Source organism: Ambystoma mexicanum, chromosome 1p, assembly GCF_040938575.1.
Source record: "Ambystoma mexicanum isolate Mex_15411 chromosome 1p, UKY_AmexF1_1, whole genome shotgun sequence".
Taxonomy (NCBI): Eukaryota; Metazoa; Chordata; class Amphibia; order Caudata; family Ambystomatidae; genus Ambystoma; species Ambystoma mexicanum.
Genome location: NC_090921.1, coordinates 257,461,937 through 257,489,367, shown reverse-complemented (window position 1 = coordinate 257,489,367; position 27,431 = coordinate 257,461,937). Strand labels below are relative to the sequence as shown.

Below are 27,431 nucleotides of genomic sequence, written 5' to 3'. Positions count from 1 at the left end.
TGTATATACTAGAGTGAAAATTATTTTTTGTTATATAAAATCAATTGAATAAATAATCGATGAAATTTAATATTGAATGAATTTAATGAACCGTCATGGATACATTGTGTTTGATGCTTAAACTTTAAGGATGACTCTTAAATTAGAACTAAATTCGACTGATAATCCGATCAGTAAAGGAGGTGTGCAGGGGACACAAGTGTTCATTAGCTTAGGACACTTATTTTCTCCTGGGTGTATTAGCGACTTGTGTCGAAATCGCATCCTCTCCCCTGCACCCTTAAAATTACACAGAATACACTTGAATCATCCCTGACCTTATTTAAGCAATTCTTAACTATACCTTCCACCCACATCCCCCACGCTTTCTGACCTGCCTGCCTCCACTGCATTGCGCGGGTGACCTGGGTGCACAGAGATGAATGCAAGCACAGCAACCAATGGATCAACACATGGGCAATTCAGCATTTAATTAAAACGCCACCTTATTTTAACACATGGCCGTGGTGTAGATATGAACTTTCCATAGAATAGCCACACACCATACACCCCCTAAATTTAAAACAATACAACACATGCCTTAACCCCCAGCTGAGTTTTTCACCCGCACCATAGCGCTAACTTTACACTAATGAATGCCGGCATGTAGGCCCTGGATTCAGGCCCTTCAGAATGTGGTTGTTGTGCGTGTGGAGGGTGAGGGGCAAAGTGGCTCATGATTTGTTTCTGCAATGTGTGATGTTCAGTTATGTGTTTCTGGACTCCAGCTTGTGTATGCTCATGGCCATTTGCCTGATCACACACTGACAAATGGTGTTGCAACCAGGCAGACTGCTGCTGGTATGCCTCCCACTCACCACATTTATGGATGAAGCCTAGGTAACCTAGGGCTCTGTGATCAACAGAGATGGTGCAAAGCAGGAAATCCAATCAGAAACAGCAGATTAATCCTGTTGCTCCCTGCAGTGCAGCTTTTCTATAAAATGACTATTGCGCATCTCTGCCTCACCAAACCCACCAAACTACCTTAGTGGCAAAATGAAAAGACAATATGGAGGAGACACAGCAGCACATGTAATGCACGCAGCATTTACTTTGCCCTTCAAATGCGTGTATTATGCTGCCCAGGAAGGTGTTCTGGGGGCTACGAGACCAGGTCACACAGGCATTCTGATGCCATGAGTGACATTTTGAGGAGGCCTGGGCGATGCTCACGGTCTGCCTGATGGGCATGGTATTCGGTTCCACCCAGTGACAAAGCTAGTACACCCAGAAGAAAAAAGGTTCCAGGCCAAGCTGGTGCAGCCGCCCCCCCTGTACTTTTTGTGGGTTCAGGTGAAAGGCGGACCCAACTGGAAGAACCCACCCAGCTGTGCTGTGCACCAACATGGCCTGAACTTACCTTAAAGGTATGCTGGTCCGAGTGGGCAGAGCTGGGCACAAGAGACAGCACAATCCGGGAGGTGTCAGCAAAGCAAATTTCGCATATAAGGTGGACATATTTTTGTGGGCAAAGTGCGACTTTGCAGTTCCTGATTGGAGGGAGCTGCGTCAGTGCTCCTTTCTCCACAGAGACACGCAGACAGCCAATGAGACCATGCCGCCTGCTATCCTCCTAATGATGTAATGGCCTTCTAATCTTTGCACCGCCCCTGCCGCAGGCTTTACTCTGCCAATACAATGGGGAACAAAGGAACTGCACGGCACACAGAGCTTCAGAAATCAGTGTTTTCTCGATTCCTCAGAGGAAGAAAAGACAAAACCTTTGCAGGGTCTTTTACCTGCGTTTTTTGGATTTTACTGAAAATCGGAAACCCTAGCCATATCCCTATAGGCATTGGACATGGACATCCAACACAAACCGGGGGCGCAGAACTCCAATGCAGATGGCCTCAGTAGGTATATTCACCAGGAGGATGAGCCAGACTCTTAGAAGGGTGAGTCTCAATCTTTTAGCCGTGGGTCGTGTGAGGAACTGCCATCTGGCAAAGGTGCAAAAGCCTGGCTTTTTTGATTTTCATTAGTAAATAAAATGATGCAGGTGGTTCTACTGCAACAGCATCTTTTTAAATCTGCCTGCCTCTACTATACGTCCTCTACAGCTCATCGAGACTGAGAGACTTGTCCTTGGCCTCAAGCCCAGGGATCATATCTCTCCAGCCTTGAAATCTCTCCATTGGCTCCCAGTAGCTGCAAGGATCAAGTTCAAGACCATTTGCATTGTCCACAAGGCCTTCTGGGGGCTGGGACCGCAAAACCTCCAATTCTTTCTTCGGAAATATCTTCCTACTCGAGCTCTTAGCTCCTCCACCTCCAACTCCTTGAGGGTCAGGCGCTTCTCCAAGCAACGAGTCCGGGGCAGATCTCTCTCTTCGGCTGGCGCCTCCCTCTGGAATAGTCTCCCTGCCTCTCTCAAACTTGAGCAGAACCATCACTGGATCCGGAAGCATCACAAGACTTTCCTCTTTGCTACTGCCTTCTCTCTTCCTCTTCCCTGCTGATCTCCTGTCTGGTACTTCACTGATCACCTGGCTACCCTCTGAACTTCAGGCCCCTGTCCCTGCCCGCCCAGTTGCACAACTGCACTGTCTCCTAGCAACCTTTGCACTTGGGTCTGTATCTGCAACCCTATAGTCCCTTTACCTGCTCTTATCAGACACTTCTTGTCTGTACTTAACCCTTGCACTGCCACCTATGGCTGCACTCCTTGTTTTTGATCCTGTGTCCTGCACTTGCCCTTTCTCCCCTTTCCCTGGCACTTTTCCCTTCCCCTCTCCCCTGCACTTGCTCAATCTCAATGTCACTAGGCCTAGTAATTTAGTTGTCATTGTCCTCCCTTTGTTTCCACTCCCCTGCCTCGCCGCACCTCGAAACACTTGTGTATAGGTGGGTTATAAATGGCATATCATATCATATCATATGACAAAATGCCCACTCGACCGCTGCAGCAACAGCAAAGTCACGGCAGTACCGCGGCAACATTTAAGATATGCCCCCTGTATCAAAAACTACAATGATCATGAGTACCCCATGATGGTGGCAGGATAATCTCTAAGAATAAACTATGCCGGAGTTTAGGCACAGTGCATGGCAATACTTATGATCATGGCCGACACATCCCAATTGATATTGGACATGTGTCAGATCATGTAAGTCAGCTCTGCTGTGGAAGGGAATGTGTATTTGGGTCAGACGGACCGATATTACCACATGGTGGGACAGAAACCCAGAGGAGCCAACCTCTCTCTGATTCTCTTTGGGAGGGCTGGTAAACCCCTCCCACTTGAAACAGCCACACAGTAGGCAGCTGTCCTGAGGCCAGGTATCAAAGGAGCACACCCTTTCAGGAGGAGTAGCCTCACACCAGGGTGCTAAATATCCAACGGTATTTGTTGTCAGTAGAAGGGAAGGGGGCGGGAGTAGGATAGGCAGGAGTGCTTTGGACAATGGAAGAAGCTTTCCACCATCTTTTTTCTCACTGTCTCTCGTTCCCTTTCCTGTCTCCTCCACTTCCTCTGGAGCAAAGCACTTTGGGTGCAAGACCAATAGGGCAAAGCCCACTCCAGCAAGGAGCTGGGATTGGTCCTCTAAAGCAGTCTAGCCTTAGGCCAATCACCTTTATTTTAGCTGACTGTGCTGTAGGCACTGTCCTTACTTAATCCATCAAGCTGCCAAAAGTAGAAAAATCCTAGAAGAAGTAAAAGTGATGGATACAGGTTTCTAAGCACTTGCCCAGGCTTTTACCACATCCTGGCTTAGAGATTCCTCAATAATAAGGGGTAAACAGTTAAATGTAGATAGTATACCTCCTCCACCTTCAGTATTGTTGACAGCAGATAGGCTACACTCTCTAAAAATCCAGGTCACAGGAAGCATCCAAACAATCACAGTATGAAAATAAGTATGTGTACGTACTAAATGAAGGGAGTTAAGTTAGTGTAAGTACTGAATTAAAGGAATGTCCAAAGCACTCTATATGCACACATTGTAATTGTTGCAAAACACAGTACACTAAAAACACTACCAATCAATCCCTGCAAAGGAAAAGCAAAGTATAGACAAATAAAATAGCTAAAATATGGAGCCTGCATAACTGTAGATTGCAAAAAGAAAGGCTATCAAAGGCCATAAATTAGAAAAAGTAAAAAAGCACAAGGATAGACTTTCAAAAGATGTATTTTGGTCAGGGTAATGATAGGGGACTTAACAAGTGTCTAGGGCCCAAAGTAATGTAGGGAGGTCAGGGTACTTGGTGTGCATGGGACTGACACCTAGTCCTCTAGTTCACTACATTAGTCTTCCATGGCTAGACTGAATCGAGTCAGTCTTTCTGGTGCTGCACAACGGTTTGCGATGTGGTTCGATATCTACAGTCAGGGAAAATGAGGAGAGCCCAAATCTAAAGCAAGAAGGGCCAGAATGGTGCCTTGCTACTTTACGTGTGGGTTTTTTCTTCCATTACCACAAAAAGGGTGCGCCTGTGGAATATACTGGAGTGTACCTGCTCACTTGAAGGACAGCATCACACATATGACGTGCATTCTGCCACACACTAGAAACATTCAAAAATTATCGGTCGAAAATGTGAGAAGGCCTCTTTTTAAATAAAAACATTTTGCTTCCTGCTGCACATGAATAAACGGAAATGCTTATTAGAACCTTAACACTAACATTGCGGAAATAAACATGTATGAAATGTAGCGAGGCACAGAAGAAAATCTAGTTTGTATTATTGAAAGGTACGGCAAAGGTAACTGCAACTGTTAAAGAAAACCCTTGTCATTTTATTAGCTCACATATGATGCTTTTCAAATGGAGCCCCTTTGTATTATAAGCAAGACAAATTGAAAAATTACATGGTGTATAAATTGCAATGCGCTGTTGTGCTGGATACACAAAGGAGAGAAGCCAGTGTAGGGTATTGCTTGAGCACTGTCAATACAACAGAAGTAAGCAAGTCTTTCATTTCTATGAAATCATATATTGCTCTGATATGGCTTTGGCAAAACACATTTATTTTCATGACGCTTCCTGGGATCCTTACAACAAACTAATTTCTGTTTAGCTTTTCATATATTGTTGAATGGGGGGTTGGGTTGAAGTCCGAGGAGATTACTATGGCCATCTGGAGAGAAATAGACTTATTTATCTTTTGTCAAACAAACACACTAAGCTTCTATTACAAAGAGCAATGTGTGTAAGATCTCTGAATAATGAAAGGCCTTCACCCACATGGACCCACCTCAAGAGAAATATTCTGAGAAAAATAAATTTAGCATTCCAAATAGGGCTCCAGGATGGTCCTCTGAACGTTCTGGACTAAGCACATGAAAGAACTGTTGTTCAGGCCTTCAGAAGGTTGAAATGCACTTAAGGCCTCACCTCTTGACATTAGCTAGGCAATAAAGCCTACCACATGCCCAGTTAATGTGGAATCAAACAAACAGGCATCTGAGAGCTGTTTACATGACTCATTAAGCTAGCACAAAGTTTCATAATTCAAGAAAATTAAACGAATTTCAATTAGCATTAGAAAGGCATTTTAGAAGGATTTTCTCTTTAACTGCACAACCATGTGACTTGGAGTCACAAAAAAAGTGAAATTGGCCTCTACAAATTAGTCTAAACATGATATCTGTAGATTTATTCAAATACAGTTATAAATATTTAAAACAGTCACATTTCAATGTATAATCATATTGCTTGTCCCTGAAGATTGCGGAATCCAGAAATCCATATTTCATTGATCTGTCATGTTTCTACAATGAGATATGGAAGACATATGATTTTGAGATAAACATTGTACTAATTGTTCCTAACACTCCCTGTCTCATCGTCAGACATATTTTCAACCTTAATCCAAAATGAATGGATGTATTCCTTGGCAGTGTCAGCCTGTTAAGCAAACCAACTTGTTGATTCCATCAATCAAAAAAATGCAATATCATGATGACATAGAGTGGGAATATTTCTCATTATATAAGTAGAAACACAGAGGGAATAAAAAGATGAGCTAGGATTTTGTAGGCTGCAGAAGAGGAGAGGAACGCCCATTTTAAATTCATGACGGCTGATCTTGGATAACATCTGGAGATAAAGCGGCCAACACCATGAGGAAGCTTGAATCAGATTTACCTGAGATAGACCTGGTTTCCTAGAGATGAGAGAAAGAGACCAGAAGGCACTTAGCACTAGGACTAACCTGGAAACGTTTCAGGCCCGTGCTGGCTCCGTGCCTTAAATAATTATTCAAAGGTGAGTATGACAATTTCCAAATGGAATTAAAAATGGACCCTCTAGACCTATTTATCTGCTAAACTAGGATTTTGTGCAATAGGCAGGATATTCCCACTAGGGGGAAATGGAGTGCTTTAACATTTTAATGTGAAAATGCAACATTACTTTCTCACTATATTTGGAGGCAAGTGAAATATGATTTATTGTGGAACACAGCATGTTTCTGTGCATCACACTCAGTGGACGATAAACCATCACCAAAAGAATGGTAATGGAATGTGATAGCTTGTTAGTATTAACTATATCCTGCTTTCACTGTACTTTAAGTTGAGTGAGCTTACATTTAAATAAGAACACATTCTCTGTACCATGTATGCAGTGTAAAACAGAAAGCATTTCCCTGGTCTGATAGCCCAGCATGTAGTACTTTATAGTCAAATAAACTGAAGCCTGCAGATTTTCACCAGCATAGTCAACAATGAAGGCTGTGAACCCATCCACACCTTTAATGACATAGAATTTATAAATCAACCTTTGAAAGTCATAGATATTTAAAAATACAGATTGTGATGAGTGTTTAGCATTTCCATAGAAAATATTTCAATTTCAAATTAACAGTAACATGTCACCAATGACCGTGTGTTGAAGAGAATACCCTGAATCAGACGCACAATCATCCAAGAGAATTGTGGAGGGGAAAGTCAGGATCTTGGGTGAATACATAGAGTAGATAAAACTGCTTTATGTGCCTTTTAAATTGGTAGCATAGCTCTCTAGTACTAGTATTTTGTTTACATGCATAGGCTAGAAACCAAACACACCACATTGCATAGTGGGAAATATAAAGCAAAAGCATCGTTCTGTGTGATATGTCACTGATACCAACATTTGTTTTTGGAATGGAGAAAATAATTGCTAAATGATTCAAGTAGAACATTTATTGTGCAAGTATAACCTAAACTGACCAATAAGCAGTGTGTAAGAAAAAGGGAATTTTATGTATTAATCAGACGCAGAAATATTTTAAAAAACCATTACTTGATCTATTATGTGACTGCACGTCTGCGCAATTTCTTAGTGAAATGCAGCCTGTTTCTCGTCCCAGAATTGTGATGTGGGATTTTAAACCAGGGGGCATTAAATTAGGTGATGCCCCTTAGCGATACCTAGAGAAGATTCCACAAATGATCTGACGGAACATACTCCAATATGGAGGCTTTGTTATTGAGATGTTGCGGCTTAACAGGATTGATTTCCATGGATGGCAGCATCAATGTCTTTGGGAGTCATTACAAATTAGCCGTTATCCAATAAAAATGCCGCGAGTACCACTTACTGCCACTTTTACGAGAACGGCAAAGTATGAGTCCATCGGAACACACCTGCTGGAATTACCAATGCTGATACCACCCTCACGCAAGATTACTGGCACTAGTGATTCCGTCAAACAAAATACTGGCAATGCTGGTAAACTGCTCTGGTAATACCAGCATAATGGTATCACTAGCTTTTCATGAGAATGGTTTTGCTGGAATTATCGGCAGATTTTTGCTGGTAATTCTGGCAAAATCAAGGAAGAGATAACATCACCTCTGAGCAGCTGGTAAATGGCTACAAGTGAAGGAAACAAGGCCACAGGTGATCATGATCCACCCAGGTGGACCCAATATACACAGAAACAGTACTTAAGGGCCACACCTTCCACAAGAACACTTTCCAGCACAACCATGTTGCCACTCATTGCTGCTACCATGGGCCAGGAGTTGATGTACAGCTGCTGATACTAGAAACAGCAGTGGCAACAGGAGGCCAAGGACAGAAGGAGGAGGAGGTGGATGATGATGGGAAGACAGGTGATGCAGGTGGCGTGCTGTGATCCCTCGCATAAGGGCCACACTCTTGGCCCTCGTAGTAAGCCAGATATTTACACTATATCCCCTTAATAGGGAGACAATCCATGACCTCCTGACCCACATCCTGGAGGACATTGTCATACCACCACTGCTGAAGCTGGTGTTGGTCCTACACTTCCTGGCCAGTGGCACCTTCCAGCACTCCATGGCTCAGCTGCATGGCATTTCGCAGCCTGCCTTCTACACAGTGCTGGTGCAGATAATGGAGGCCCTCCTGTGCCATGTGGGTCAGCACAACACCCACAAACAGGAGTGGCAGGGGATACCAGGATTATCTCAGTACTATAATCTGGCCTGGATGCAACCAATATATTTGTTTTAACATCAAATAGCATAATACTAGTGTTTCTGTGTGGGGAGCTCTGACATAGTTCACACATCTAGACAGTCATTATCTCATCATAAAACAGAACAATAATAAAAAGAAACGTGTTTTTATGTAACTAATCAATGAGATGAAAAGCATTCAATTCAAATCAATTGACACGATCAAATAATTCAGCATTTTTATTCGTATATAGAAAAAACATTATAAAAGAATGATCTCATTATTCTAAAAATCATCACGTGTGTCAATATCAGTGCACTTCTAAACTAGTTCAGAAAATCAATAGCTCAACTGGTATGACACAACATTCTCATCTTTTTCCACAACAAACCACACGCCATACTCATTCAAACAATTCATTCATACTCAATCAAACAATTCATTATTTCATTCAATTATGACATCTAAATCACCAATCTAAAACAACATACTAAAATGCAACAATACAACCTCTGTTACAAATATGAACAGTAAGATTTTCACAACTGAGCCACCGAAAATTATACGGGGCCTCATTACACGGAAGGCGGTAAGGGTTAACGGTCACCGGTAATGGTACCGGTGACCGTTAACCCTTACCGCCTTACCATGAGGTCCCTTTGCGGGACCCGACATTAACGGCTGGTGTAGACCAGCCGTTAAAGTAGGGACCCGCAAAGGGACCAGAGTGCTAATTACGGTACCGCAATTTGCGGTACCGTAATTAGCACCGTCCCCATTCCCATTATGCCCTATGGGGCAAAAATTGGAATGGGGAAGGGCAATGGAGGAAGGGGGAATTACCGCCCCGCCAACCTTGGAATAGGGCGGTAATTCCCCTTTCCTCCAAGGCGGTGCCGGTAATTTACCGGCATGGACCAAGGTGTTAATAGCACCTTGGTCTACCGCCTACGGTGTAATGAGGCCCAAGGTCTAATACAAAAAATGCTCAATACAATCTTTATCAGTGCTGTCACAAACAGCAGCAAATTCTCCAACCCGACATGTTTCTTTCTGTGCAACTATTATTCAACAGAAATTCTTCTGGGGCATGTAGGTCCAGCGTTGTCAGGGGAAAGCGAGTGGGAGTATAGACATGTAGACGAGATCAGAGACTCACCTATAAATATAAACACAGAAACACAATCAATTGAACTAAATGTACAAATCTCTTAATTGATCATTGCTACCAGCGCACCATTAATGAACGGAGTTCAGGGAGAGAGTTAATACGCCTTTACTTCCTTCACCACTAAAGGGATCATGTAAACCACAAGCGGAATCATGATTGGTAGACCATGTGAATTGGTACATTCCAAAAAACACCACCATCACCGACCCCGCGTGACATATCAAGACATCCGGGATTAGTATTATTATTCCACGGGGTCATAATGTAATAGACCCAATTCAGGCACCTGATTTATGCAAAAGACCTCAAACGGTTATAATCATGCGCTGTATCATAGTCACTTATTCCAGTCTTCACTGGCACGTTAATTTCTTCAGGAAGGATGGAAAAGCATTAGCACTTGGATGGTAATGACAGCCGGTCTTGGGAGCTAACAAACAGTATGGGACCTGTTTATTCACAAAGATGGTCCCTCCAAAACCTATGCTCACAAAAAACGCAATGAAGAGAGCGACAAAACATCATCCTCATATAATCCACCCAACATATGTTTATAACTTGTACACTATGTACACGAGTAGCAGGCTAACCTTAAGCAAATATGCATGCCCCATCCACGGCGGTATGTCTAGAGAGACTGCATCTGACTTTGTCTCATCCCGAGGCGCGGGCAGCAATCCAAATCACTGCTGTCCGGTCTGGCTCTTGGGAAATCAAGTTTCTGTGTGAATATAGAGCGGAACACCAATAACTTAGTTAGCAACCTCAAACGTGAGGTCAGTGCCATGTAAGCATATACCGATAACTTCAAAGGGCCCTGATCGATGGACGGATATGCTTAAAACTATTTTGGCTGCCCTGTCCATTAACACACGGAAGGCACTGATAAGTACAACTACGGCAATTCCTAACCTAAACGGCCAGAAGACACTGCTTACCTCTATTCCAAGGTGTAGCTTTCATTACTCGCTGCAATGATTGTACGAGCCGTTGAGAAAGCGTACGAGCTCTGAATATAAAGATCATGTGAGCTCTCATTAGGTCACGTGATATTCACGTAACGTCAAATTCAACGTGCTCTGTTCAAAGAAGTGCCGCCTCGACCCGTGTATTCACAAGGGTAAGTGTATCCAATACCCATTCAAATATCACCACCATGTTTAAAATGTGCCCCATATTCATGGTTCAACATTCTATACTGTGTGCTAAAGACGCTAACCAGCAGTTTTTATCGGGTATATCGTTATAGCCATTAATATAGGGAATTATGTCATCCGTTCGAAAAAAGTATGATTCAAAACATACTTTTTCATTCCGTAGAGTTCGACCACAATTTAGATGGAAAACAGCATATTACAAATTCCAATCTATTAATTCATTTAAGCCCACAAGGTGGCTCCTGCTCAGAAAAATGAGTTTAGTCCCCTCCCTAGAGAGGGTCTGTTTATCTACAGAGGTGTTGTTGGTGACTGAGATCCTTTTAAGCACCGTCCACCTCATGTCATCACAGCCATGGTCACTCATAATAAAGTGACCCACCATGGGAGCTGTTAAATTTCTCATTCTAATGCAACTTCTATGTTCATTAATGCGGGTTTTGATTTTACGTTCTGTCTTCCCAATGTATATTTTATGGCAAGGGCACCAAATAGCATATACAGCAAAACTGGAGTTGCAATTGGAGAACACTCTTTGTTCCCATGGTCTTGATAAACCAATGTCCACCTCAGTAGTACGACTGGGCAATGGACAACATACACAAGCTCCACAAGGGGCATGTCCTCTGAGTTTAGGCAACCCCCACTGTTGGGTGATACTGGTCTGAGTATCTGCCTTATTGCTAATGTCATTCCTGCTGATCAGTTCTTTGACATTGCGTCCACGTTTAAAGGCACAACGTGGAATCTCAACAGTTATTTTCACCTGCGCTAGGATATGCCAATGTTTTTTAACAATCTTCACCACCTGGTTGAATAGGTGGTTAAACGTGCTGACGAAAACTAATGGATCAGATCTAGCAGGAATGGGTTTAGGCCTATATTCCAACAAGGCTTCACAGTGGTTATTAGAGGCTCTCTTCAAAGATCTTTTAACAAGCCTCGTTGGATCAAGTTGTGACTCAATATAGATGCCTCAGACACGAAAACATTCTTCTTACTACTATTCCGTTTGACCCGCAAAAATTGGCCAAATGGTAAATTGTCCCTCAAAGCCTTGGGATGGAAACTATCATATCTGAGAAGGGAGTTGCGGTCAGTTGTCTTATGAAATGGTTTAAAAGGTAAGTGGATGGTTTAGAAAAGATAGTAAGTTCCAAAAAATCTATCTGTTCCCTGTGATAATTCATGGTGAATTTGAGAAAGGGATTAATCCCATTCAGCCATTGAAAAAAGGCTAGTAGAGATGTTTCATCACCATGCCACACCAATAGCACATCATCGATGTACCTTCGCCACAACGAGATGTGATCTCTGAAGTTATTATTTTCACTGTAAACACTCATATGTTCTACATAGTCTACATAAAGATTAGCCAGTGAGGGTGCCACAGCCGCCCCATGGTGGTCCCATGGACTTCTTGATAAAAGCGGCCATCAAATTGGAAATAGTTCTCAGTAAGAGAAAGCTTTGTACACCACAGGATGAAAGAATTGGGTGTCTTACCGGAACTGCGTTTGGTGAGTACCAAATCCTCAATAACTTCAAGTGTGGCAGTCTGAGGAATCTTTGTGTACAATGAAACGGTATCCATGGTGACTAGGATATCTTCACAAGGATTAAAATGGAGATTCTCAATCAGGTTAATAACTGCCATTGAATCTTGAATATAAAATGTCATTTTGCTTACAAACCCTTTTAGAAAGGAGTCAGCAAATTCAGCTAGTGGTTCCAACACTGAATGAATACCCAACACTATCGGTCTCCCCGGAGGGTTCGATAGTGTCTTATGGACTTTGGGCAGAATATAAAACAGGGGAACAATAGGATCCTGTTTCACTAGATACTCAGCTTGCTTTCGAGTTATCCAGTGTCTGTCTTTCGCTTTCTCAACTTTGTGGGATATCAAACTTTTCAGACGTCCCGTAGGGTCTTGTTCTACAGGTTTATAAAATGTAGTGTCTGAAAGTTGTCGAAGGCATTCACTCCCGTAATCTTCCCGGTTCAAAAGGACGATCGCACCACCTTTGTCGGCACTCCGAATAACTATCGATTTGTTATTTTTAAGTGATTCGAAAGTTTAGCCCTGTACAGCCGAACAAATCTGAAAGGTGAAAGGCATAAGAGGAATGGGTACATTCCAATTCATCCAAGTCTGCCAGCACCCTTCTTTCAAACACTATGGATTCTGGGCTATGACTCGTGACCGGGGGACAAAAAGAAGATTGATTGTGAAGACCACTATTCATTTCTTCATCCTCAATAGGGTTGTCATGTAAAAACTGTCTCAGGTATATTTTCCTGAACAGTCCCTCTATTTCAACCCTAGATACGAAACGATCATAGGCAACGGTGGGGACGAAACCAAACCCTTTTTCCAAGACTGTCATCTCGATATCTGAGGGCCTATAAGAAGACAGATTGATTAATAGGCTCTGCTGCTCCTGGTTACTCGGGGTTCGTAGTCCCAATTATGTAGGTCCTGGTCTAAAAAACCTGCAGAGGGTCCTCTACCTCTTGGAAACGAGCAAGAGTTCTGAGGCCTATGTCTATTTGAATTCCCACGTCCACGGCCCTAACCGCGTCTCTGTTATCTTCCACTTAGTTCATGGCCGAAGCGTCTTCATCTGAACTATGTGAGCTATATGAAGTGGTAGTAAATCTCACATTCTTTTTCTGCTGTGATCTAGGTGCCCCATCATAATGTTGGGCAGGTACATACCCAAAAATCAGTAATATTGGTCTTTAACCGTCTAATGCGATCACGTACGGTAGATTCCTAAAAGTCATTCATTTCCCTGATGATTTCGTCCAACCTTTAGTATATACTTCTAAAGAGACACGTTTTTTAATGGCCTCTTCTAACTTCGCTAACTCTTCAAGGTGTTTGACTGACATCTCTTTAGCGGTATCAATTATGAGAATTAGCCAATCCCGTCCGCATTTGTTGTCAATATAGCTCCACCTAATGATGAAGTCTTTATTGTCCAAAAATAATCTCGGCTCATTCTGCAGCACTAGGCCCTGGGGTAGAACGCCATTACGTAGATATTCCAACATAATGGTGCTGTGAAGTTCCGTACAGATAGATATTTTACGGAGTTGGAACAATTCATCCCAATTACTAATGTTGGTCAAAGGGGAATTATCCCCATCATTAGAAAACAATTAAGACTTGGCCAGTAATTCTGCCACATATTTAGCATCATAGCTGCGGGTTTTATCAGCAGCCATGATGTCCTCGGGAAAGACCGTACTCAAGAAAAAAAAACTCTATGGTGTTGGAAACACCAACACTGACTAGTCCTCGGATGTCCAAGAAGTGCAATGCAGTGTCAATTGACGGTGATGCACCCCACAGCACAACACCCCCCACACCACCCAGCCACAGTTAAACACCACAAAGGACTGCTTCTATGCGATTTCAGGCATGCCCAATGTGTTGACAGCATTGGACTGTATGCACGTAGAGATGGTGCCCCTCCCCCACTCCTCAGAGGAGGTCTACAGGAACTAGAAGTAGTTCCATTCGCTCAATGTCCAGGTGAAATTTGACGCCAACCTTACCATCATGCACTGCTGTGCCCATTTCCTGGGATCAACCCACGACTCCATAGTCCTACAGAACAGCACCCTGCCGGAAAGCATCTTGGGAAGAAACTAAGTCATTGTGAACCTGTTTGCATGGACAAATTAGACTCCCTTTATCCAACAGGGATGAATGAGGAATTCTACTTTTGGGCATACCTTTGAACACTCTCCCCTTTGAACACCCTCCTTTTGTGCGTACTGTTATGTGTGGTAAGGGACTGATGTACATTAGAGCTGAGTGATATCTGGGATGTAACATGCTTCAAATTAAATGAGTTCATACAGGGAACAACATTGTGGTTCAGTGGAGCATACTCTTAATATTAGACTGTGAACATGCATATTAATCTTCATTCATCTGGATATGCATTTTGTATATCCATCGGAATTATTTGTTTGTTATCCATGGACCTCGAGTTAACAATTTCGAATTACTTTGTAGCCATTTCTGACTTTGCGCTCTCCCTTTTGGGTCACCATTTTTTAGTAGTAAGACTCCATATATATGACAGAATTTCAATACCATTTCTTCTGTTTTTTGACTTATTCGATTGGCCTGGAATCCTTGGTTTAACTCTGGAGATTCTGCATTACCTTTTATGAAAGGGGAGATACGTGTATCAATGTGTACATTGTACTGGATGAGTGGTGTCATCGCTCTTCTATTATCCATCATTTAAGGCAGCCATCTTTATCACCACTGCAGTACTCCATGCGGTTCAACTCAGAACGCTGGTTCTTGATAAGGACTACACACATTGGTTTTTAGAATTTGGCTTATGTTTACTGATGTGATCTGGAACATTGAATCAATTTATGATGAGTTATTAAAATAGGTTCACATCGATTATTTTCAGAAATATTCGGTGAATAGATACATGAATTAATTTATACATTGTTGACCGGAACTAATTAATAGAATCCAGAGGCGTGGGTACAAGCGGACCTCCGACCTCGCTGGCCATTGTTGAGGTAAGTCTTTATACCTATTCTCGAGTCGGGGAATGATTTAGACATATTTCTATAGCTATTTGGTACACACCCTTAAGCAGCAGTTCTATTTCTATGTTTTTGACTGTTAGGTCGGACAGATTCACTAGTGGAACATTGAGTTATTTCCACAGACCAGCAGAACAGTTTTGGATTTTAGTTCTAACCTGTAAGCCATCCACGTGAATGATTACTATATAAATTCTGGGAGATAATTTGTTGAGTTTCAAACTATTGCGTGATTAGAAGATTAAATATATTCTTTTTTCTTATACTGTGGATTCCTACATTGAGGTATATACCGAAACTCGTGGAGCAGAACATATTTTGTTGTGCCATTTTTGCACTGTATTAAATATTTTTTTTTAGTTTACTGTGCTCTAAGTATCCTTCCTCACATCATTTAAACTGCTTTAGTCATTGACTGTCATACAGTAGAGTGCTGTGCAGGGGACACAAGTGTCCTTATTTATGTTCAACCTTGTGCCAAGGTTGTTTTCTCTCACTCGCCCCCCGAATTTCATCACCTAATGTTTAATCTAGTTGAACATATTCTGTAATGAGGTGTGTACCTCTACCCGTGTGTCTGTTACCATCAAAGGAAGCTACAATGAGAAGCTGCTAGACAGTTTCCCCTGAGGAGATTTCAGGCCGCATTCACCTTTGTTTCTGGAAAGGCGCCATTTCGCCTGTCAGCTTCATGTCTCTTTGGGACGGTGCATAGCAAAGGTTTGCATGTATCCGCTCTCTGGATATCAGTGATTGACTTAGTTTTACGTTGGCCAGAAGCCAGTCAACTTTTGACGATATCCGTATAAATGAACGAATACCAAAAAACAGAGGATGAAATGACCGCATTTTTTTGACCTATTTTTAAAAAATGATTGTAATTTGTTTCATAACACACTAAATACCTGATTTCGGTTTCTAAGAACAGTGGGTTACGAACCTCTGTTGTTCTGCTTGGTCTTGTTTCCAAGATCTGCACGTTGCCCCTGTGCTATCCTCCAATCAAGCTTCAAACGTTTCTGTTAAAATATAGGTGCAGGGTGGGGCAATGGTATTGGTAAAGGAAGGTGGTGACGGGGGTGCCGTGCCCCCCACGCATTATTAGAAAAACAAACAATTTGTTAATTTCTACTTTCGATTTTTTAAATTAGTATATTTCATGGTAAAGCACATTTAAACACTGCCACCACTTTTTCTCTATAGTGTACACAGAGGGGCCTTAGCAGCAGCATTTCCCTACCCTAGGCACCAAAACAAAAATGGAGTGCCCCTCCCCTTCGCCCGTGCGCCTCAGGACATGCAAGGGGGCGCCACATGTTTCAATAGGCGCTGATGCGATAGCCTCAGCACCCTAATGTTATTAAATGTACTGCTCTCCCGCGAGCGGGGCGCTTTTCATTTCATTAAGGCGCCGACCACGCCTTCTCCCACCGCCCTAGCTCGGGGGAGACCTTGTAATATGCCCCCAAGTTGGCGTGGCGGGGGGCTAACGACGTCCTGAGCTGTCGCCCAGATGGCCATGACCTAAGCGACGCCCTGGTTGCATATGTGGAAAGTGCGTTGGTTTGTGGAAGCGCACTTTAATGCAGGATCCACCAATATTTTCTTCCTTCAGGTTCAAGAGAACGCAATAGAGGGCACCAGAGGGTCATCGGTTACACTGGCAAAGAGAACAGAGGAACCTGGGCGTGGGTGGGGAGGGGCAAGCATGGCATGGAGAATAGAGGGGAGCTGCCATTGGTGGGATCATCGAGAGAGAACAGGAGGTTTGTGTAGTAGTTTGATTTGTCAGACACAAAGTCTCTGGTGAGAGCCATAAAACATTTTTTACATGATTCCCATACTCTATATATAGTCCAGTAATTGTGTCTGACTTTTCAGAACATTTTGAAGTTATGCTTCCACTGCCATAACTACTTCCCACCCAGAGGTACCACCATGAGAGCATTCTACACAGAACGAATGGGAACTTAAATAATGTCTTCGGTCCTTTATCTGTGCTCACTCTCCACCCCAGCTTCCCTCCTTGGAGCAAACCTTCTTTCACTTCAGTTCTGCCTTTGTCGCTCCCTTCGACTGCCACTAGCTCCCTCTCTTCCATATCCACAGCTGATGAAGGCCATGCAGTTAAGCCTCATCTGTTGGGGCAAGGTATGCTCTCCTAATCTCTTTACCTCTCTGCGCTGTGTTTTGGACAAGGTTTCCAGAGTTAAATGCTGCTTATTAGGTCAGTGTAACCCACGGCACGCAGGGACAGCACACAGGCACCTAAAACTTAAAAAGTGCAGATCCCTTGATATATATTGAACCAAGCTTCAGCGATGATCGCTAGGTATCTTTACAACTTTACAATAACCCATGGAGCTTAAGTATTCTAACAGGGACATCATTTCATCAAAATGCCAGGGGTAGCGGAAGTGATATCAAACGACCCTTGACCTCTGATGACATCACAGTAAATTATGTCATCACCCAACCCAGAAGTGACATCACAGGAAACGATGCTATATCATGTTACGCTATATGCATTTGTACAGTGCACATATGCCTAGGGGCATCATGGTGCTAGAGGAGCAAGAGGGACAGTGGCACCTGAGAAGCCAAAAGCCTAGAACAATCGTGTTTTCAAGGAGCGGCGGAACAGAAAATAGTCATTCATGGCTCGCAGGCCAATGGGAGATCGTTCCAGGCCTTTGCAGCCATCACTGAAAACGCCCAGCGGCGAATAAGAGCTAGTCTGGTACCAGGAACAGATAGCAAGAAGGTAGCCTGAGAGCGCAGGGGTGGAGCACACATATACCATAGTAATTTTGTCTGGATATATTTTGCCCCAAGCTGATAGAAGGCTTGGTGCACCATACACACAGATTTAGAGAGAATTCTCTTTTTCAATGGGAAGCTAGTGGAGTTGTCTCAGAAGTGGAGACATATGTGATCGAAAAGGGGGGTGCAGCACCGCACTGGCAGAAGAGTTTTGAAGCAGCTGGAGCCGTCTAATAAGATACTGGGATTGCCCAAAGTACGAGTTGCAATAGTCAGTCATGCTGAGCACCAGTCCAGAACCACCGGAACATAAAATGTAGATGGTACAAAAGTAAGCACTTTGCGTAAAGTGCGCCGTTTAAAATGCCCAGATGCACATACCGCCGCAACTTGGTCAGCCAAAGATAGCAGATATAGTTACCCCGAGATTTTTCACTGAGGTAGACGGAGGAGGGCACGGGCCCAGGGAAGCAGGCCAGAACTCAGGAGTACAAAAGGAGAGAGGGCTCGAGGGTCCAACCACAAGCACCTCTGTCTTATTGCCATTGAGCTTTAGCCTGTTGGCTGCCATCCAAGATCCAAGGAACATGACCTTTCACCCCTTGACAATACAGGAAGTGGCATTGCATAACATTGTTCCTAAGTACACGTACACTACAAATAATATGGTTCCAATATCACTGTAATGTGATATACATTTCATGCAAGAATGGAGCACCATAAGTATCGTTAATATCAGTGTGTATAGGCCCATATTACCAAATTACCCTGAATGCAAACAGACGTCCAAGGCCAAATGATGATATGTTATTATATAACTCTTACTCTTATTAAGCACTTTATATGGAACAAATATACATACAATATCCCCCAACCTGTGTTGGTACTCATTTATCAACCTCAGAAGGATGAAAGGCTGGTTTGGCCTTGTCGGGATTTGAAATTTCAACCTACAGGCCACATACACATAGCAGCAGTGAACGCTCAACCCACTGAGCTATCTTACCAGCTATAGCTATCTTAGCTGCTATAGTAAAATGAGAAATTACATGTCTGAATGTTCTCAAAGTCAGAAAGCAAATTACACTCTGTAGTGGATACCATTAAACTGGTAGCTGGGATTTAACAGCAGGCCAGTTCATCTGCAGGTCTGGTGCAAAGTTGGCCTCATGCCAAGCCTGCGTGGATCTACTTTTCAGGCTTCAGAGGTTGGCAAAAAACATTGAGAGGGTTCATAACTGTGAATTAAAAAATCTACAGTAGCGCAGGGAAAGCAGCGCACTCACAAAGCATCCCGCACTCTTGGCACTTGTTACCACCTACAAGCAAACAAACATCATGAACGGAAAGATAGACACATTACAACAAAGCATTACAAGCATTAATTGTGGCACAATGAAATCTAGGTCCACTTTTTGTGCTATGGTCAAACATTTCCACACTGTACACAAGCTTTTAGGCACAAGGATTTTGTCAGTTGACCGAAAACATGTCTTGTGTCTTGTGAGGATCGTAACAGAGACAACGACAGAAAAAAACATGCTATAACTTCAACTTGTCGAAAGCAAAATACATAGTCCAAAATGGATGCTTATTCTACTTTAAATGCTTGAATTCAAGAAAGACATATTATTTGTCATTCCTATTCCTTCTTATTTAGGGTCACTGATCAAAGTGTTACACTGTGGAACCCTCCTTAACAAGAAAGCCAGTCACTCCAGAAACAAAGAGCCACATGGCGCTGGCCACAGCCCAGGAGCTTCAATTAAAAAAAAATCGTTTTTGTTAGATTGTTAGGGGTAGCAAGGGAGACCTCATGGGTCATAGGTATGACCCCTGTTGACCCACAAACGAGGTCCCTTCATTCTAAGCTTGTGAACCTATGAAAGACTCATCTCTGAAGAAAGTGCAGCCTACGTTCAGCTCCATATACACGGTCTACAAATACGTTGATATTTTCATTTTATGTTATTATGTATTTGTTCAGCGTCAGCATGTCACTTTAGAGCGCTTAGGGAGGGCAGACGAGGTGAGAGTCTGGGAGACAAAGGACGGAGGGGGCACAAAAGCCCATCGAAAGTAGTAAAGCACTCACGTTGTACAGTCTCGCGTCGATCACACACATGTGACACAGAACAGAAGCGTTTTACTGCTTTACACTCGATAACACTTACCTTCTTCTTCACCGTGACTGCTCCTATGGCACCTGTTGCTGTTCAAAGAACTGTGACCCCTGACTTTGCAGAAGGAAGTTGAAGGGTCGAAAAATATTGTAGCGTTTGTTTACGCGACTGAAGACGCCCAGTGTCAGAACCAGGAAATCGAAACCTAAGGCCCCAACCCTAGGATACTGGATTAATGCCAGACTGCAAGAAGAGTGCTACTGGGCAGGATTGTCAAACAAGGGGCAGGGCCTGAAGCTCATGTAGCTGGGTCCAACTCAGTGATATTAACATCTGCTGAGTGGGCATTTACAGATTTTGGGTGGGCCTTGCCCCTCAGGTCCTACCTTCTCTATAGCTCTGATAACAGGTAGGACAGGACGTGGCACAAGGCCCCTCAGGTCCTACCTTCTCTATAGCTCTGATAACAGGTAGGACAGGACGAGGCACATTCTTTGGAGCCCTTCCAAAGGCCTTCAGGGACTCGGAGCAAAAGGTGTGTGTTTGCACACGTGCTTTATCCAGTTAAATCCCCAGTCCCTGCATCTAACAATGTTATAAGACGTTTTTTTCTGTGAGATGTTGGCCTTTCTTTTGCACTAGGAAGTAAGACATCACCGTTTCTGTTTGAATCCTTGGAGCCACCACACAATGTTACATGTTCTTTTCATGTGCAGGAGGGGACTGCAAAATGTGTCTTTCCAGATATGTTGGACTGCAATTCCCATGACCGCTCTCTGTTGACTTGCTGGCTAGGGCTGATGGGAGTCGTAGTCCAAGACATCTGGAGAGTCAAATATTGCAGGCCCCTGGTGTAGACAATTTAAAATAATTACAAAATGAGATAAAAATAGACGTATACTTATGGACACTTAATTGTAGATTATTATATCCATGATAAGACAGCCAGGACTCCACCGGTACCACATTTTCCTCATCAATGTAACATGATACATAAGGGAGGGTTCATGAGGTAGAAAATACACCATCATTTTTCACACGTGTGCCTTTTACGTAGAGGTGTGAGTGTAATATGAATGATTGGTATGCTGCAACACTACACTCATTCATTTTTTTAAAAAAATCATACCTTTAGTTCAAAGGCTCACAAAACACATCCTGGATGAGTTTCATTTCTCCCTTTACAGGCAAACTGCATCCGCTCAGCTCTGATGCGAGGACAGTGAATTGTAGAAAGATTGATTACTGACTTATTCCTGCATGTTTACCCAGTATGATTAGGCCCTTCTGCTACAGGAGCAGGCATCAAATTAGGCTGCAGTTGGCTCGTATGCCAGTCCAGGAAGGGTGACGGAGACACAAATGCCTGAACGTTTTGGGCATAAAAATGGCCACCTGGTGAAGACGATTGCAAGCTACCTGGTTGACATCATTTTCCATGTCACCAAGAGGTCTGCAATGTCCTCATTGCGTCCCATCTAAGCAGGCATGCCACAGGGATCAAACCATGGACCCTTCCTGTTCAACATTCTCACCAACGACATCCTGACGGATCTCCACAAGACCGACCTTGCACTGTATGCGGACGATGTTGAAGTCATCTCCTAGTCGTTCATCGAAAAGGAAGTGGTGAAGAACCTACAAGCTTCATTGGACAACATCCCAATGTGGTACAACGATTGGCAGATAGAACACAACACCAGCAAGACAACAGCCACACTATTCACCAGAAACAGAACAAGGAGCACCTGCACCTCAGCCTCAACGGGGAGACCATCAAGTGGGAGAGCACCAGCCGCTTCCTGGGTGTGACCTGGGACAGCAAACTCAACTGGCGAAGAGATATTGGGAAGACTCAGCAAAGATCAACGTCTACAAGGCCTCATCAGACCTACCCGACGTGTGCCTCACCAGTATGGATGACCTGCCAGGAGCGACACCAGATGAGTCTTCAGAAAGTCCGGAACAAGGCTCTGCGGATAGTGGCTGGGGCTCCACTCTTCACAAGGAGAGCTGACCTTCACAGAGAACTGGGCATCGAGATGTTGGACGAACATCTACCGAAGGTGAGCAAGAACCTCTGTAATCTAGAATGTTCAATGAATCCACGTTATGCTGCAATGGCTTATAATCACTTAATTCCAAACTTTTCACATCCAAAGTACCACTACCTCACAGGGATGAGTCAAAAGAGAAGCTCACCCACTTTGGGTACAGCTTCTCAGGAGGAGGAAGGACCAGGCAGAATTTGCATTCAAAAAGAGAAGCACACCCACCTCGGGTACAGCTTCTCAGGAGGAGGAAGGACCAGGCGGAAGTATTTGAAGCACACCCACCTCGAGTACAGCTTGGAAGGAGTCAGAGCGTACGTCTTGCGCTTGTTTTGCAGGAGCCGCTTAAAGAAACCAGGAAAGGAGCAGCACAAGAAGAAGGACTGCGGGGCACCCACATCGAGGAAAAAACAGTGGAGCTGTTTTGATCAGAAGGAGCTGGGGGAGAAGCGGGCAGTCAGCTGAGCGACGAACAAAGACCAGACCCCGCGGCAGGAGCTGCATCTTCGGGGATAAGGCAGCCCGGGATTTCAGAGGCGTTTCCCGGAAATCAGCAGCAGGGAACTCCGACCGCGTAAAAACAAAGTTGCAAGGTGAGCAGCGGCAGGCGTCCGCGCGGCAAAGAGGCTCCCAGGGGATTTCAGTGGTGTTGCCTAGCAATGGCTGAAAGGAACACAGAGCTCACAGAAGGATCTTGTGAGGCAGCTATAATGCAGGCTGCTGATCCACACTGGCCGGTGTACAATCAGACATTACCTCAATCACCAGACGACGCATTGCATCAATTTTTATGGACAGAAAAGAATGCTACAAACAGTGGCAGAGGGAACGAATGCTGATTTAGAGGGACTATTTTTCCAGGTCGACAGGCAGGAAGCAGTAGAGCATATATTTGAGGACAGTATGGCTGAGGAGAGAGCAAAAAGAGCAAGAGAGTTCCAGGTATGGGCCAAAAAAGCAGAGAAGGAGTTTGGGGCCCAGTGGGTAGCTGAGACACTCCGTGGAGCGGAGCAAGCAATGGAGATGTCACCATTATTAATAGACTAAACAAACACCAGTGAATCAGAACAGGCTTGGGAAGAAGCCCTCCCGCAAGGGCAGAAGAGGTGAAGAGAAGCACCCGGCACAGCTGAGAAAGATGCAACAGAAGTCCTGAGAAAGAAGAACAAGAAAGAGAAAAATACAGGTACTGTGAAAGGTAAAAACATAAATGATAAACATATTGTCAATATGCTACGCATCTGCATGTCTGGTAAAGGAAGTTCGCCCAAGACATTTCGGGGCAATGTTGGGCACAGAAAGGTACACCAAAAAATGGCCACAAACATGGCAGGAGATTGAATGGACCAGAAATATCGCATTGCTGGAACGTATTCCAATATGGGTGGCATTATGAGCTTGGAGTGGTAAACTGCATAATAAAAAGGTGGCAGTGTGGTCAGACAACATGGCAGTGGTGCAGGTGCTCAATAAGGGAAGCGCATCCTGCCCACTGGTGTTGGAGCTAATGGGAGCCATTACACTGGAATCACTGAAAAATAATGTATGTCCAAGAGCCAGGCACATTGCTGGCGAGGTAAACAAGGTTGCTGATGCCCTCTCTCGTTCGCAGTGGAAAAAGTTCAGAAAACTGAGGCCAGACGCGAAGGAGCAAAAGACGCCCACACCATGAAAGGCATGGGCACCACTGCTGGCATTGGAGAGGAAAGAGAGATTAGCCAAGGGGCTGACGGGTCTGGTGGCAAAGGAAGTAAGGAACCTGGACGGGTCATAAGGGACCTCGCCCGGAACGCTTTGCCCCAGAAAACAGGTAAGCAATATGAAAAACACTTGCAAAATGTATTAAGGGAACAAGTAACCAAAAAGTGGTGAACATTACAACAAGCAATATGTGAGAATTTTTGGAGGTGGCATTTACACAAGGGAAGAAGAAGATCTGGGCAGCTGCACATCTGGCAGCAATTGCTTACTCTGCGAAAATAGACAGCGGGCAGACCCAACAGACAGCCCATTAATAAGATACGCAATGAAGGGTTGGGCAAAATTGGAGGGAAAGAAACCTGATAGCAGGATGCCTTTGAATTTTGGGAATCTGGTCGGGCTACTGAAGACTCTAGAGGCCACATGCTCCAGCGCTTATGAAACAGCACTGTTTAGGGCAGTCTTTGCACTAGCGTATTATGAGTCCCTTAGAATCGGGGAGCTAGTGGCTCGAAATACAGTAGCAGGCGACAGGCTGGCGATGGGTGACATCAGCATTGGTACAAAAGGCATGACCAAACTGATAAGAAAATCCAAAACTGACCAAACAGAAAAATGGAGAGCAATAGAACTAAACTGCATCAAGGAGAGGGACCATTGTCCCAGGTGCATTACTCAGGTGTTTCTAGATAAACGGCCTGCACTGGGGGGACAACTCCTAATAGACGAGGATGGCACCACCCTCAGCAGATACCAATTCCAGGCAGTGCTGAAGAAGTCCATAGGTACGGCAGGGTGGGAACCATCAGAGTTTAGGACACACTCGTTTAGAATAGAGGCAGCCACGTCGGCATGGGCTGGGGGCATGGGAGCAGAAGGAGTCAAGAGAATTGGGGGTTGGAGATCGAATTGTTTCAAAAAATATGTAAGAGAGGAACTAATATAACTGCCCTGCTCCTCCCTCCTATATCCTTAGATGTGGGCCCATACAGATCGGTATGGATTGTGGGCCACTCATTTGTGACCTGAGCAGGCCGGTGGATCGAGGAAATAAAAGAGGGTCTTCATTTCCCCCAAAGCATCACATCATGGTGGGGTCTGCCGGGGATGCACTGGGAAGACATCCATGACAGACTCTCAGATTTATTTGGTTATAAAGACCCACCGTAGTACCTGGTGATACATCTGGGGTGCAACGATCTGGCCCGCATGGGGAGGGGAAGGCTACACGGGACATTTGCGAGTCCCTGCACAACCGAGCACACTGCTTGAGGGGAAAGAGATTTTTATGTCTGAGATAATACCACAAAGAATTTGGCATGGAGCAAATTGCAGAAAGGCAGTGGAAACATCTAGGAGAAAGCTGAACAAAACGCTGGAGAAATACTGCAGGAGTACAGGGCTACATTTTATACGACAAAGGGCCTCATTCCGAGTGCGGCGGTAAGGGGTTAACAGCACCGGTAAGGATGCCGGTGCCGTTAACCCCTTACCGCCCCATTCCGAGGTCCCTTAGTAAAACCAGCCGCCCTTAGCGGGAGCCGCTAATAACGGGCCCATTAGCTCCTGCTCCATTCCCATTGAGCCCTATGGGGGCTCAAATGGGTATGGGTATTTTGAATAAGGAATTATTGGGTCCTCCAAGGTTGGAATGGCCCGGTAATTCCTCATTCAATGAACACGGACCCGGACCGATTTTGGAGGCAGCCATGGCACTAATAGCACCATGGATACCTCCAAACTCGTAATGAGGCCCATGGACTGTCCCAGAACAGCCATGATTTGTTCCACCAGGACGGGGTTCACCTGTCGCGAAAAGGGATGGAGGTGTTCTCGAACAACATTTTTAGGGCTCTAGATGGACAAGATGCAGATAGGAGTACTGTTGGGGGAACCTGAGCAGCCAGGGCATCACCCACTCAGGTGTGGCGGCACGTGTCCAGGAGTGGATGCCAAGGGGAACAAGAGACTTGCCAGAGAAGCAAGGCATCAATCACCTTGGACACAGTGTGCCCAAAAGCACACCTGTTTTTATAAGTTTGGAGTTGTTTATATTTGTGAGTAAGAAATAAATGCTTACGGCCAATAATTTTGTTCCACCCCAAGTTGTGTTTATATTTATTCCAAACTAGGAGATAGGAATCAGAAGCCTGGGGGGCCCACACTACTCATCCTAGGCCACAGGCCCCAGGCCGTATGAAGTACGGACCGATGGAGGGCATGGGGTTTAGGCGTAGGGTGGGGGCAGAGGAGGGGCCCACACAGTGGGAGGGCAGCCAGAAGGCACCCCCCACTCAGATTGTCATGGCAAGATGGCCAATCACAGGAAATGTGAGAAGGGAACCAGTGGGGGACAGGGGAGGGCAGGCTCCCCCACTAGAATAACAAATGGAGGGAGAGGGATATAAACAGCCTCTTGGCAAAGGAGAGGCACATTCAAAAAGAGAAGCACACCCAACTCAGGTGCAGCTTCTCAAGAGGAGGAAGGAACAGGTGGAATTTTTCCCACCCGACCCACCCATTTTAAAGGGAAGTAGGAGGAGACCAAGGAGAACAAGGAACGTCGGGTAGCACGTTCGTTACCCAGTAAAGGAAGACGTAGGCAACAGCAGCACGTGTCCAGGAGTGGATGCCAAGTGGATCAAGAGACTTGCCAGCGAAGCAAGGCATCACTCAGCTTGGACACTGTGTGCCCAAAAGCATACCTGTTTTGGAGTTGGTTATATTTGTGAGTAAGAAACATATGCCTATGGGTAATAATTTTGTACCACACCAAGTTGTATGTATATTTATTCCAAGATAAGAGGTAGGGATCAGAAGCCTGGGGGGGCCTACACTACACAGCCTCTGTAGTTGGGCCCACCTCAGTGACATTAACATCTGCTGAGTGGGCATTTACAGATTTTGGGTGGGCCTTGCCCCTCAGGTCCTACCTTCTCTATAGCTCTGATAACAGGTAGCACAGGATGAGGCACATTCTTTGGAGCCCTTCCAAAGGCCTTCAGGGACTCGTAGCAAAAGGTGTGTGTTTGCACACATGCTTTATCCAGTTAAATCCCCGGTCCCTGAATCTAACAATGTTATAAGACGTTTTTTTTCTGTGAGATGTTGGCCTTTCTTTTGCACTAGGAAGTTAAAGACATCACAGTTTCTGCTTGAATCCTTGGAGCCACCACACAATGTTACATGTTCTTTACATGTGCAGGAGGGGACTGCAAAATGTGTCTCCACAGATATTTTGGACTGCAATTCCCACGACTGCTCTCTGTTGACTTGCTGGCTAGGGCTGATGGAAGTTGTAGTCCAAGACATCTGGAGAGTCAAATATTGCAGGCCCCTGGTGTAGACAATTTAAAATAATTACATAATGTACAAAATGAGATAAAAATAAACGTATACTTCTGGATACTTAATTGTAGATTATTATATCCATTTTAAGACAGCCATGACTCCAACG

At 44.4% G+C, this 27,431-nt stretch overlaps 1 protein-coding gene across 2 annotated transcripts in view; it reads right to left on the bottom strand.

The window, feature by feature from the left end:
- Positions 1 to 20,616, bottom strand: part of TRIM56 (tripartite motif containing 56) — a 125,604-nt gene extending 104,988 nt beyond the window's left edge. For both annotated transcript variants that reach the window (XM_069646545.1, XM_069646546.1), the window contains exon 1: positions 20,274 to 20,616. The gene's annotated coding sequence lies outside the window, so the exon portion shown is untranslated. The remainder of the gene's footprint in view (positions 1 to 20,273) is intronic.
- Positions 20,617 to 27,431: the final 6,815 nt, after the last annotated feature.